The 14,675-nt window shown below is 38.8% G+C and overlaps 1 protein-coding gene across 2 annotated transcripts in view; it reads left to right on the top strand.

Annotated features, from left to right (window-relative positions):
* The first annotated feature begins 2,512 nt into the window (after window positions 1-2,512).
* The window catches only part of pcgf3 (polycomb group ring finger 3), a 90,057-nt gene continuing 77,894 nt past the window's right edge, over window positions 2,513-14,675 (top strand). Inside the window, exon 1 of one of the 2 annotated variants that reach the window (XM_088908648.1) lies at window positions 2,513-2,608. The gene's annotated coding sequence lies outside the window, so the exon portion shown is untranslated. Of the gene's footprint in view, window positions 2,609-3,123; window positions 3,239-14,675 lie in introns of those variants that run through there. The other variant, XM_088908657.1, reaches the window with a different exon arrangement.

Below are 14,675 nucleotides of genomic sequence, written 5' to 3'. Positions count from 1 at the left end.
TTACAAATGTGACTTTGAACACTATTTGGCCCAGTACCCACTTGTCCTCGGAAATAAATTGTCTCTAATTCCATTTAAACTTGAAAAGGAGCAATAATAAGCATTTTATCAAGAATCGTTGTCTTATATTTTTCACGTGTGACATTTTTCTCAAGGCAGCTTTTTTCCCTACATCTACTCTCATTATTATATAAAGAAAGCAAGTAATGGTGAAAACCTTATCCTTAGTGGGCCTGGATCAGAGTGCAAGAAAACTATAACAGTAGCATGAAGGCTTTTTTGTTTATTGTTTAAATGTACACATTTGTTGACTGTTGTACTGCAGAAGAACTTTAAATATAGACCTGATAAATTCATTTGTAAATTCATTTCTGGAGTAAATTGAAAAAGATTTTCTTAAAGTAGATTTGTTTAAATAATGTTACCACCTTGCGTGCTGAATCATTATGTGGGACAAACTGTCTGTACACAAAGACTTTACAGAATAAAATACTTTTTGTGATGCATTCCTTCTGATAGAACACAGTGAAAGTAACTGTGCACCAAAGCAATCTTTGTTGTTAGTATTAGGTGTACTGGCCTGCTTTAGATATGCAGCACTCAACAGTTGCGTTTTGCAGTATTTTTCAAAGATGTAAAACAAATTAGGATTAATAGATAAAATGTACTTTTTGATATTATGTGTGAAAATATTGTGCTTTTGGATGCTTAGACACATATGTGGATTTTCATATGATAACAGGAAGTTTAATCATGTGAGCACTAAACTGAGGAACTTGGGAGACAGGGGTTTATGGAAGGCCAGATTTTACAAAACAAAGAACACCCAGGAAATCATAAATAATAACAGGAACATAGTTAAAATGACACAAATGAGACAAAGAGGCATCTGATACAGAAAATTAATCTCAGTAAACAATAAGACAAATCAAAAGAGCTAGACAAAGAAAGGTACAAATAAGCTGAAATGCTCATGTTAAAGTCTTAAAACACTAAAAATTAAGTGTTAGATCAAGAATCTTGTACTGTATATACTGTACAGGACAGAGATATGACAGATATAACAGAGATTTGGCTAAACAATGAGAATGAGGATGCATACAACACAGTTAGATGCAAACTTTTTTGGGAAACGGGCTGTCAGAAGAAGAGACATTTCACCTTAAATCAGGTGATAATAACATGGTCATTTTTGAGGATTATTTTTATTTAGAAATGGTGAGTGTTGCAGCACCCTGGAGCTCACCTTGAAAGCATAGAAAGCAAACAGGGCAGAAAGAAAAATAACAACCTACCTCTGGTACACCATGGGCCATGAAGAAAGGAACAACTTAGAATCATTAATTAAATGTTGTCAGTATACCTTTGTAGGAGGGAGGAAATTTGCAGTACCCAGGGAATTACACACACAGTGAATTGGCATGGAAAATGATGAGGGACCTGCAAAGCATTCTCAGCTGGTAAGATTTCAAACATACTGTATATAAGAAGCTGTTGAAACAGACACAACTGCTGTTTACAGTGCCATGAGTGCACATTAAACATGTAATCTAATACTTCACAGAGCGCCCTGACTACTGACTGTCATGGCAAAGTGGTGTAGTGCCCCAGTGCTTTAGTATTCAACCACTGACCCTTCTCCCTCTAAGCCTTCAGCATCACACACTCTGAGCTCAGACGTCCTGTCCTTCCTGGACATCCACTCCAGCACTCAGACAGCACCTGGACAACTGTCCTATCCTTTCCCACTTGTGCTTTTACATTAGACATGGAGTTTTAATAAGTCTGATTTCTTCTAAATATCTTCAGTACATGTGTGAGTCTTTGGTATACAATTCTGGTGAGTCACTTTCTCAGATTATGTCGAGATGGTAGGCATGGGCAGAAGAACCTGCTTAAACATGCATTCATACCTGTGGTCATGCTGGCCTGATTCAGCTGTTTTCAACGTTTAGGTGTTTTCCTGTTTGTATTCTGCTTTTCTTTTCTCAATATCCAATTGTATAACAAGCAAGCGAGTAACGGTCATTATATAACATTTTAAGACAATATACAGCAATGTGAACATTCTTAAAATAAGCACAACTGTGGAATGTACTACGTAGTGCCCTGACTTTATAGGTCAAAATAATTGTATTAAGTGAGCTAATTTATTAGAGTGCATTGATATCTTTCAAAGAGTTATTGAATCTTCCGTTTCGTTTCCAAAGGCAGTACCAGAATTCGGCAACTTCAGAATCATCTTATGCATGTAGCAGCATGTGCCTTTCGTTCTCTAAAACAAAACAGACTTTAAGCTGTGTTAAAAGAATATTTTTTATAATTCTCGAAGTCTGCAATTACTTCTAACAGCACTGTTAGAAGTGATTGCAGTGCAACACAGCTGTTCCCCCACTGTTTCGACTAGGTAACCTGTTTGCTTCCACCTCTCCGCTCACTGTTCACAACCCCCTCAACCATTTCATCCGCGCATGCTCGGGAGCAAACACGGAGTACCCGCTCGGTTTGTTTCGGGATTGCCCGGACATTTTCGCCTCTTTGTTTTACTGAAAGTGGATTTAACTCGGATTCAACCCAAGATCCTGCGGACTGTTCTGCCCAGAAACAGGTCAGTTGCTTAAACTTGAAAAAAATCGAACTGGGAATTTTGCAAAGGTTATTGCTCGTCCACTGTAGTCGGTTATCATAGCATATCCTTGTGTATTTTTTTTCTTTGTAGCTCTTTTCTCTTGGTGGTATGTGCATGCTGTTCGTGTTGTTGTGTGTGTCTGTGTGGTGGTGCTGTGTGTGTATGGCGACGCCGGGCCCTGCAGTTATACACCGGGGTCATTTTTTTTTACTGAAAAGTGCAGCTTAGTGGGGAATCAAAGGGTCGAGGGGACGCGCCGTGATTGTACCCCTCACATGTGGAAATGCGGTCATTCAAGATAAAATGTATTTTTGAAAAAAAAGCGTAGGTGCTATTCTGCATGTGAACCAAATTTTTCATTAGGCTGGAATGTTCATGGAACCCACGGTCCACCATTAACCCCTTCGTGCTTAGAAAGTTTGGGGGTGGGAAAAGGAGGTGGGGGTGTAGATGACGCCACACGATTTAAAATAGGGACAAAAGAAAGTTCCAGCGTGAAGTGTTGAAGATTTTGAAAGATGGTGAAGAAAAATGCCTAGGTGCACGGTTGTGCTATGATTTTGAGTTTTACTGAGGAAAAATCACTTGTGGACTCATTTTCTTGGACAGGTAAAATGCTCAACTTGTAATTCATACTTTATGTGTTCAAGAACTGAGGTGTAGAAATGCTAAAGGAGAGTGGAAATGCTAGGAAAAACCTTGGGGTCAGAAACGATTAGCCAAATGACGGATGCTGTTGGCTGTGTCCTCTTTTAACACAAGGCAAACCGATTGAAGTGAGGCGTCGAACACCCTGCGAGAGATCCAACTTTTATTTTAGGTTTTTTTTCTATTGAAAATATAATTTGACATCCGTTAGCTCGTTGTCTACATGCTTTGTCCTATGCTTATATAGGAGTTGTCTAGGAATTAAGTAGGTTGATGCTTTCTGTGAAATTTCTGTGGCAAGTTCATGAAAACGCTCTGTTTCGAATAAATTCGGTCGGTAATCAAATCAGACACAAGCAGAGGGCAACCTGTTAAAAACTCCTGAAATTACTGGGTTTTGACAGCCTATTTTCTGTCAAAGCATTTCTGAAATGTCTACCTGAAGTACATGGAGTAGAAATCTTGGACTCTTTAAAGTGGTGTCTGAAAGCAGACACCTCACAGGAGTGTTCTTTAAATCCTAGAGTATCAAAATGGCATTTAAAAAGTCTGTCCACAGAACCACTATTTGGTATCATTTCGACATCTCCAGCCTGGTTAATAGAGTTTTGCAACTAACATTGCAATTCCGTGATTACTCATGTGTGGATTACATGTAGTCATTTAGATACCAATACTCCATGCACAAGGTTGGCGCAACAGTGGAATACTGAAAATTGGGCCCATCTTGTAAAACATGGTAGCGAGGGGCTGCTGTATGAACCTTTTGTAAAGATTCATTTATCTGTTTAGAAATGAGTAGTGGACCGGTTTCTTAAGTCACTTCAAACAAGAATGGGTAATTGACTGTGCTTTAAATTATTACAAATACTGTATCAAACTATCACTTTGTTAAAGGGGTTGCTTCATAAGTCAAAACCATCATATAAAACTCCTGAAAGTTGCAACTGTTAATGTTGAAATCTGTGTTTTTGTTACATTTACAGGCTTTAAAAAGCAATTGGTAAAGGGCCCCCTGAAGGAGCTTTCCAAATATCTATTGACATAAATCAGAAGTTGCAGTGCATTTTAATTTTCAAATTCATTAGAAGCAATTTTGCCTTTTGGAGAAGTTCGTGAGCATTTTCTGTACTTGCGGAGACCTGTAGCACAGCCCCTCAGACTTTGGGATAGGTCCTTTTGTAGTGTGGTTTACCTGCAGCTGCAGTTGTTGCCAAGTTCAGCTGTGTAAACCGCCACTTTTTCCTTGTCATTAGGCAAGCAAAGTGTGAGCTGCATCTTTTTATAGATTTCCCTTTGTCACCAGCTCTAGAATAGTTTGATTTAACTCTAAATATTCTCAAACATTTCAAAATGATGGTAAAGGAAATTTGCCTTATGCCACTTCCACATCTGTGCTGTCTCTGACCAATTCACAACAAAAGGCAAATCGGAACACAGAATCGTCATTTCAACAATTCTCACATTTTACTGAAACTTGTTTTTCCACTGTTTTCTTTGGATGGACACTAAATTTCAGTATTTAATTTTAAATTTCAGCTGTTCACATTGCTTTATATCTGTTATAGCTGAATTGGCTTTGGAGTTGTTTTATTGGCAATTAGTCAATCACCATATTCAAATTGTAGCTTGATTTTAAGTCTTGACTTGATCTTGGAACTTTAATCATAAATGTTTCTCTTTTAAAAAAAATCAAATTGAAATTGGAGCAACAGTTAAGAATTTACTCACTTGCTTTAGCAGAAAATGATTCATTTGTACCTTTCAACCTTGCTGAAACAACCAAGAATAACCTATTTTCATAAAAGCTGTGTTGAGAATATGAATTTCACTAAAAAGAAAACTGTGATTTGTCTGGTCTGTGACTGTTGAGTGCGAACATTAATTCAGTAGAAAATTGGCATATTTATGTGGTTTTTCCTGACCAGGGCAAATACCATTACTGTTATCTCTAGAGGAAGTGAATAAACTACTTTTAAAGTCAGTTTTTCTTACTTTTCTGAAATGCAACCTTGACTGTCAGGCTCACTGAGAATTTTAGACAATCTTTGAGGCTTTTGCGATGACTTTGCAGGATTGAGAAACCGCTATGAAAATGTGAACGTACTGTTCTCACAATCTGTTTTTGTACAGTTGTGGAAATTGGTGTTAGTTTTGTTTCTCTCACTCGAAAATCAATTAAGGTGTTAACTCGAACTGTAAGAATTTGGTCAGAAGTCATTGTAGCTCTAGAGTTCACTGTTTTAATTTATTTTCATTTTAGGATGTTTGGTTCCATGACAAGTTGCAACTGTAGTCACGGTTATGGCAAACTCATCCTTGTAGAAGGAACTCTTTTGTACAAGTCTAGGAAAAGCTTTTTGTTAGAATAGGTGACAGTTGCACATTTCATCTGTAGCAACTGCATTGTTTTCCTCAGCTCTCGGACAATGGTAGAAATCTTCTAATTGGGCCGAACCTTGACTGTCTGAAGCTGTCCGTGATAATCGGGAATAGCACCATAAAGTAAATAAGATCAAAGTAAATTACCCACATCCCCAAACATATCAAACTAATTTCTGGTTTGGGCGTGGTTGAAGGGAATTCAGATGTGTTTGACAATTGATTACCTTACTTTATCCGATTGCTTGCCCAGGCAGAATACTATTATTTTACCACCGGGTACAGAATGATGAACCTACATGCTTTGTGAATTTTTTCTCCTTGGTTACCAGGAGTGGAATGGTTAATAGCTCTGCTGCCTAACAGCTTGTAAGACCTGCGTTACGTTTTTGCCCAGGGCACCTTGTGTATGGAGCTTGTATTTTCTCCCTGTGTTTACTTGGATTTCTCTGGATGCTCCGGACTCTTTCCACCTCTCAAAGACATACTGGATTGGTTAATCGGTGTCTTTTGAGTGTTCCCATTTTGTGTGTATGTTGTGCCCTCTAATGGACTGGCTTCCTGTCCGGGGTGTAATCCCACCTTCCACTCAGAAATAAACTTCACATTGCTGTCTCCCTCACTAGGAATAAATGTCTTTCTGATGATGGATGCATACCAGGAAATACAATTGTTATCACTTACAGCTGGTGGAGATGATCAGGTTGCCCAGAATTGCTGAAACACCTTTTTTGGTGAACATCTTATTTTCCTAAATAATAAAATAAAATCTTAAAATATTCCCCACTCCAGTCACATTTTTCTCACCCAACACCCTCAGAATACTGGAACTTTGCTAAAACATTTGAGAATTGTACAATTCTTTTTTGACGAAGAAGAATGAATAATAAAGCAGTGTTACTCAAATGGATCCTTATAGTTGTTTGGTTTTTAAAGAGGTGCTGATCTAAACCTAAATGTCACCTTCTTTCTGGTCCAATCAACTTTCAGTTTGAAATGTGGGATTTCCAATAATAAATGGGGACGGGATGTGTTTTTTGTTCATTTCTGTGTCAGCACAGTACTTGGGACGTTAAGATTTGTGGTAGAATGTACCTGCTAGAACTTTCCTGGCTAATTACTGTTGAATGGCAGTTTAGCTAAAATGCTTGAATAACAAGTTTCAATTTTGTATGTTCTATTTCTTTATAGTTTAATTTCACACTCATTCGTATTGAAATGGTTAAGGCAAACATTTTTAAGGAATATTTGTAGCCATATTAAACAATTCCATATTGCTCTTGGGTACTATTGGAGTTATTTGATTATAACTCTACAAAGCTCTGTGTATGCATGTTATGTTATGCATTTCTGTTAATTGGTTTGGCAGAAAATCTAAGTTTCTGTAATGGAATTGACTAGACAAGGTACTGTTGTGAAACAGTAATTCAGTGCTCACATTTGCTTCCCGTTCTGGAGGCCTTAATAAACACATGATGGCACCTTGGGAATGGTGTTTTTAAGTACCCTTACCCCAGGTATTCTAGAAGACGATGAGCATTATCCTTTGTAATTCATGCATTGCATTGGCTTTAAATTGGGGGAAAAAAATGAATTGTCAAACTACTGAGTAACAACTAAATAACCTTTGTGAAAAATGCCCATTTGTTCCAAGGCCATGCATAAAACATAAATAACATAGAAGAATATAGTATTTAGTATTATAGTATTATGTTATCTTTTCCTTTTTCTTGTTTATGTGCAGATGTGGTCAGAAAAAGGGCTGAACTCTAGGGCTACTGGATGTCGGAGCTAGCATAGAACCCATAGTACATCATGAGAAGTGCTTTACAGTAATGCTTTCATGAGTATTGATCAAGGGTAGTCCACACGTGATCAACAAGGTGCCTTTTCACTGATTCACCAGGCCATGACATAGCTGTGGTATAGCCTGGGCAATCGCTAGTTATTAACCATATGATCCGGCTGTCCACACCTGATCCATTCCGACGTGTGCCAGCAGGATTCCTCATCAGGTATCATTCATATTGTAAGTGGGAACGGCGGCAATCTCACAGGCCAGAATTGCTGATTTCATCTGCACAGTGCAGAAAGGGAAGGCCCGTACTTCTGTTCGCAAAAACTTCTAGATGACCATGTAAAATAATGTAGAAAAATTACCTGAACAATTTCTAGTGTAATTGTTTATTTCAGGTTTCTCTGTAGGCATTTTCTCCGAGTATGGGTGCTAGCACTTCTGGAATATTGCTGTTTGTTCAAGAATTATTTTCATTGATGCCACTTAAAGATTGTACTATTTTACTCTCACTGGAAAACAATGCCAGTGAGATAATGGACAAACTATATCACCCCTTGATACCTCCTTCAATAGAGTATTGATGTGCATCTTGGAGTTGTTACATAAATAGAATTATTGTTCCTTTTCTTTGTGAGGAGAATGTAGTCATTTCCACCACAGCATGTTGCTGGCAGCTTATGCAGATAGGGTAAAATGAATGTTTTCTGAAAGTATTAAAAATAGTTTTAAACTGAAAAGATTAAGATCAACAAATTAGTGCAAATGTGGTTTCACTGCAGGTTTTAGATGTTGGAAAATGTTTCCTATAGTCTACAGATTAGTGTAAAAACCAGACAACACATCACCCTAAAAAACTGATTCTGATTTTTACATGGAAAGTGAAGTTCTTTATCTTTATAATAGGTTTATTTGTGCTGATTATAAATTATAAAGGCGATACAAATACTTTATTTTCTTTGCTAGTGCTGTTTTGAATGATGGAGGATTTTACAATCAGTGTTTTTCTCAACATTTCCTAACACTTAATACTCTAAGTGTCTGTTTTTGTGTTCTTTTCATCGAGTACTTGTCGATCAGTCACTCGAAACAAAATGTAAATACACGTGACCCTTCCTTCCGCTTTTTCCTGTTACCCCATAAGCGACAGGTTTCCTCTTTATTCAGCAGGGCTGCAGCAGTATTTAATCTGGTGTGTGGGGGCTGGGGTTCAGTCTTCGACTATCTGAAATAACTTTATTTTTCTGTCAAGCACAAGAACCACCGCAGGTCTTTGAATAAAAAAAGACTATGATCAGCTAGCGACTGATCTGCTGCACTGTGAAATTTCAGGAAGCTTTCGGCCTGACACGCTGCACTTAAAACTGCCACAACTATGAAGTCCGTTTTTATGGTACCATAAAGGTGGATTAAAGGGATTCTGGTCAGGAAAGGCTGTAGGTATTTTGAGCATAACACACTTCTATTACTGTAAGATATTGTGGACACTAGCCATGTTTCTTCTTGTTTTCTAAGCTTACTCGAAAGAACACACATTTCATTTTGTTTTCTTGTTTCCTACAGTATTGTTCAGATTGTAGGTTTGCTGTTGTAATTAACTGCCCCGGAATCATTTGAATTAGTTAAAAATCTTTCCGAATTATACAACTGTATCAGGAGAGGAGCTGCATTGCTACTACCCCAGCTTCTTGCCAGTGGCCATTGCAGTACTGTGGGTCATTATTAAGCATTTTATGTAACCTGTTGGATTAGGTAATTAATTTGGTATAACTTATACAAGACTCCATGGTTTTGGATCTTTTTGACTAAAATTATGGTCCAGGTCTATTTTCCATAGCAAGAAAAATAGGTATCATTTTTCTTGGATTCCCTTTAATTTTGCCTTTAATACTGCAATTTGATATAGACATTTTATTATGTGAGCTTTCATTTTAGCCACTGGAATATAAATGAGCATTACTACTGATTAAACCTTGGACAGGGGTCTTGTTAAAGCAGGTCCTTCAACATGTTTTGCAATGCAAAGCAAGGAGATCTAGGCCTGTTGCTTAAAAAACACACTTAGTCCAAGTGCAGCTGTAAGTTTTCTAAGTTTCCTCTCCCAGCTATGGATGTCTGCTCTCCTTAAGTTGAACTTTAGTGAAGCTCCCAAGTAAGAAGACTTTACCTGAATGATTTTGCTTTCGGTTAGAGGGAAAACAACCTTCCTCGAATGGGGGAGATAAGTTTGTTTTTAGCTTTGCTCCATCTGTGATTAGTCAAAGGAATCTTATTTTCTGTTCTACAGGACAGGGGGAACACTTACTAGGTGACCTGATCCCTGCAGACAGGCAAAATTAGTACGTTGAATTTTAAATCTTTTTTTATCAAGTTCACCAACATATATCTGAACAGTTATACGTCATTAACACTTGAATTCCATGAGAGCTAATTTTGTTGCAGTCTAGTAGCATGCATGGCCACCATCCATTAAAGGCAGGACATCTGCAATATATGCTTTGTGTCAAATTGCAGATATTTTCTTGTGAGGTTCCTCTCCTAGAGGAACAGCCAAGCACGTCTCTGTCATCTGGTCTCTCAGCACTAGATGCCACATGTTTTTCCATAAATGTTCAATGAGGCTCAGTGGTTGGGTAGGGCATCCACATCATAAGTCACATTCTCATGTCTCAAGAAAGCAGTTATTACATTGTTGTGTGGTACACAGACAAGAAGTGCATCATTCTGCATGTGCATGCTGTACTAGCTGTTGTCTGTCAGGAGGGTCTACACATAACCTTGATTAACTGCTCGAGGGGACTATTTTTCACCCCACTTTATTCTTCAACAGACTCTTTCCTGTCCCTCTCTCTGTGCTGTAAACACCTGTCCAAAATGAGCATTTTCTGCACCTAGAGGGTTTGATTAGTTGTCATACAGTGTCACTAAGCTGACTAGGTTCTGCTCTCTATTGACTTGTAGTATAGACAAACTGCAGTACTCTTGTAAAAATCCATGTACAGGAATGAAATTGTTATAGGTCATATGCCGGCATCAGCATGGAGAATTTAGTTTCCAAATGTTTTCATACAGTCTGCAGCCCTAATTAACAGAACATTTTAGATTTATTTTGGCCACTCATTTTCAAATGAGTAGAGCTCTGCATGGGCATCTGTTGCCTTGAAATGTCAATCAGAAAGCCGTATTGCAGCGTTTATGATTAGCTTTAACTTAAAAAGGCTAATATTCTCAGAATACACATCCATCCATTTTCTATTCTGCTTATCCGCTACAGGTTTGGGGGGGCGCCAGAGCTTGAACCAGCAAGCAAACGGTGCAAGGCACAGACACAAACACGCACACACTCGCACAAGAGCCACTTTTCCCAGAAGCCGGTTAACCTTCCAATATGTCTTTGGATGGTGGGAGGAATTCGGAGCACCTGGAGGAAACCCTTACAAACACAGGGAGAAAATACAAACGCCACACAGATAGCACCCCAGGAGGTGAACCCAGGGCCCCAGTTTCTGTGAGGCGTTATTGCTAACCGCTGTGCCATCATGCTGCCCTGTTCTCAGAAAATGTAAAACCATTGAATTCATACAATTCATTCTTTGATTAAGGATTTCAGCATAGTAAAAAACAGACCTGATTTCACAGAGGAGATGAGATTTCATGGTCTGTCATTTTTCATGGCAGTGTTTTTGGTAGGGCCTTATATAAAATCACTGAGTTGCAAAAAATATTACTCCTACAAAAGAGAAAATAACTGCGCACTAAAATTTATGTTACTAAGAGGATTTTATATTACAGCGGTGTTTTCAGCCTCACCCAGAGGACATAGGATGTCCAGTGTCCTAGTCCAACCTTTTGCTACATTTGGGCATACATGGTCGCAGCCAGTCAGCTGCACAACCAAGAGGTCTGGGTTTTGCCAAGGCTTCTGGTTTTGTAGCCGCTGTGGTCCTGTGGATATTCCAATTGCAAAAGTGCCGTGAGGTTTATTTAGAATAGGCAGTCTGTAAAGGTAACACCGCCTAAGAGATCATCAGCAAACCTTGGAGAAACGATAATCAGAAGACATCGTAGCAGGTTTATCCACACACGATGCTGCATAAAAAGATCTTTAGACTTCAATGACTTGCCAAATCACCTCCCTAAGTCATAATGCCACTTTTATGTGGTGAATGCTTTAAAGCAGTGGTTCTCAAACTTTTTGGACCAAGTACCACCCCTAATCCAACCAAAGCATCCAAGTACCACCTACAAGTCATGATCTCATAGGAACCCCGGAAATTCTCAATGACTAACATGAGCGCGCGTGCACACACACTCACACATACATATAATAAATATTATAATAATAAACTTTATTTGATATAGCGCCTTTAAAGGTGGCTTCTCAAAGTGTTTTACAGAAAAAAAACATTAACAACAACTAATAAAAAAGCACCATTTCAGTGAGAGGGGTGAGCCTGTTTAGTTGAGCAAAGCAGATGTGAATTAATTTTTCGAGCCTTGATACAATTCACAACAGAGTCTAACAGATATTAAATCGTCAGGCATTTTCTTGACGGCAAAGGTCTCGCGGTGGATGTTGTAATGCGTACATTAATTTCTGGAGCAACCTCTCTAATTCGTGCAACTACACCATTATGTCGGCTTGTCATTGCTCTAGCACCGTCTGTACAAACTCAGACCCATTTTATCCAGTCGAGGCCATTCTCTTCGATAAATTCATTCAGAAGCTGAAATATGTGCTCTCCTGTAGTTCCTGTTGGTAGCGGTTTACAGAACAGAAAGTCTTCATGGGACATGCCCTCAAACTCGTATCTAACGTAAACAAGCAAACTGGCCAAATCGACTACAGACTCATCTAATTGCAGTGAAAAACATCTGCTCATCTTAACGCGCTCTATCAGTGTACTTTTGATATAGTCCTTCATTTCAATAATTCTATGAGTGACTGTGTCTTTTGGAGGGGGCAGCAGGTCGAGCTGTTTAGCAGCTTTTTCTCCACACATAATACGTGTCAGCTCTTTTGCCAAGGTAAATAAGGTTCTTCAAAAATAGTGTAGCTTACCTGCTTTAGCAATACGCAAGCTTGCATTTTTCCGCGTTTCCGTTTTTATTTCCGTATTTATTTAAAGTTTTTATTTCATGCACATGGGAGCGAAACACAGAGACGCTCGGTGTATTTTTCTCAAATTAGAACAGTTCTTAAATATTTTTCTGTTATCACGCTTTCGTGTGCTCACAAGATTACCTGCGTTCGTAGCACGTATTTCTATGCATTCCTGTGTTTACAACGTTGGCATAGTTCCAAAATCACGCACATTCTCCTTTCTCCCTATTTGCTGGAGATACAGTATCTTTTTTTAAATACAATTGGTCACTTGCATCCGTAGCACGCATTCCTATAGAGTGGTATAGAATTACAGAGTATCTCTTGTGTCCACTGAAGTATTAGCGCACACTGTATCGTAGTACGTAGGCTGCGTATTCGACACGTATTAAAATACAAAATATGAAAACCCGTCCCGATTTTTCAGCACACACGACACAGTTCCAGGGTCATTTGGCGTACCACTTGGCGGCACTCCACGTACCACTGCCGGTACGCGTACCACAGTTTGAGAACCACTGCTTTAAAGGGTAAAGGGACCGCACATGAAACTGGGTAAACCTTCGGTCATGAATAAAGAAGGCTCCAACATTCCATTTTGTAAAATATGATGTACCAAAGTGAAGGGACCATCGAAACGGCAATCTTGAATATCTGCAGTTAAGGAGGACTTTTTCAAATTTGGTTTTACATTTGTTTGTGAATATTATATTAAGTAAAAAGAAGCTAAACTCAAAATTAATTTTGCCGAACATTCTTCTTTCAAAAAAAAGTTAGAAAAAAGATTACACTTCAATTTTAACATAACAATATGAATGATGTATAAATTCAGAAAATTCCCCAAACCCATACAAATATGAATGCCAATTTTAAAGGAAATTGTAAAGTAATCTCTGTGGAAGACTGGGAACAAATAGATCCCTTCTTATGTGTTAACAGATGAACTGCTCTTATTCCCTGCATATAGATATTTTAATAAATTAATGTAGACCTATTCATCTTCATCACTTTAGCACTGGTTTGTGGCCTATCCTGAGAAATCTATAGTTTTTTTTTAATTTTTGAGTGATAAATAAATAACTTTGTTAGCAGATATTTGGGGGGGAATCCTAGTAGAGTGAGGATGTTTGCTATACTTAAACACTAAAAGCATTTGTACCTCTATATGAAGGACAAAATGCCGTCTTAAAGTCACATTTTCTCCGTTCTCTCCTGTACATCGTAATCTTGCTTAGTGTGTGAATTGGGTGTCACAGTGAGGGGCTGGCCAGCACCACTGCCTCCGAGTGTTTGGCTCCTGGATGTGGTTTTGTACTGGGGTGCCTTGTGTGTGCAGATGGCATGTGTGCCTGTGAGTTTTCTCTAGGTGCTTCATTTTCTTCTCACCTCCCGGAGACATGCTGACTAGGGTGATTGGTGACTGTAATTCAGGGGGTGGGTATCCAGTCCAGGTTCTGGAGGGCTGCAATGCCTGCATGTTTTCAAGGCCAGTAAACAGCTGTTTTTAGTTTTTAGCTTTGTAAGCGCTGGAATGAAATCCTGCAGACACACTGGTCCTGCATGTAGGATCGGACACTCCAGCTCTTAACAGGCCCTGTGTGGTGGTGTGTTTTTGTATCAGTTTAGTGTTTGAGATATTCATGTACCACATCTTATTTCATAATTGTGGTGATTTATTTTTTTACACCTCTATATTTTTATTTCTGGCTTTGCTCTACATTTAAATTACGTCTCTGGCAGGTGAAAACAAGTATTTTGGAGCTGAATTAGCCAAGAACTGGGATTTTTAAGGTGACTCTAATCTTCGGAAGAAATTTGGGACCTTGGCTTACTGAGTGGGCGCCCGCAGGGGAGTTGATCTTCACCCTGTGCCTGCCAGCATGTCTACCCAGCTGAAAAAAAAAGGAAATGTTTGTGCTTGGCAGAAGCTGCAGCTAAGAAATGCCAAGTGCATTTCTCCATCGGGGTACTGTATGGACATACTATTCCACCTTGCCAGAGGTATTTGTTCTTGGGAACTTGCGTGGAAGAAGTGGTAGGAGCTTGTGTGACAAACTCCCTTTCCCTCCCTGCCCTACTGTGTGTGTGGCTGCTCTTTTATTAGCCTTTATAAACCA

This window comes from Atractosteus spatula, chromosome 1, assembly GCF_055471065.1.
Source record: "Atractosteus spatula isolate fAtrSpa1 chromosome 1, fAtrSpa1.hap1, whole genome shotgun sequence".
NCBI lineage: Eukaryota > Metazoa > Chordata > Actinopteri > Semionotiformes > Lepisosteidae > Atractosteus > Atractosteus spatula.
The sequence above is the reverse complement of the archived record's forward strand: the minus strand, read 5'-3'. Positions and strand labels throughout refer to the sequence as shown.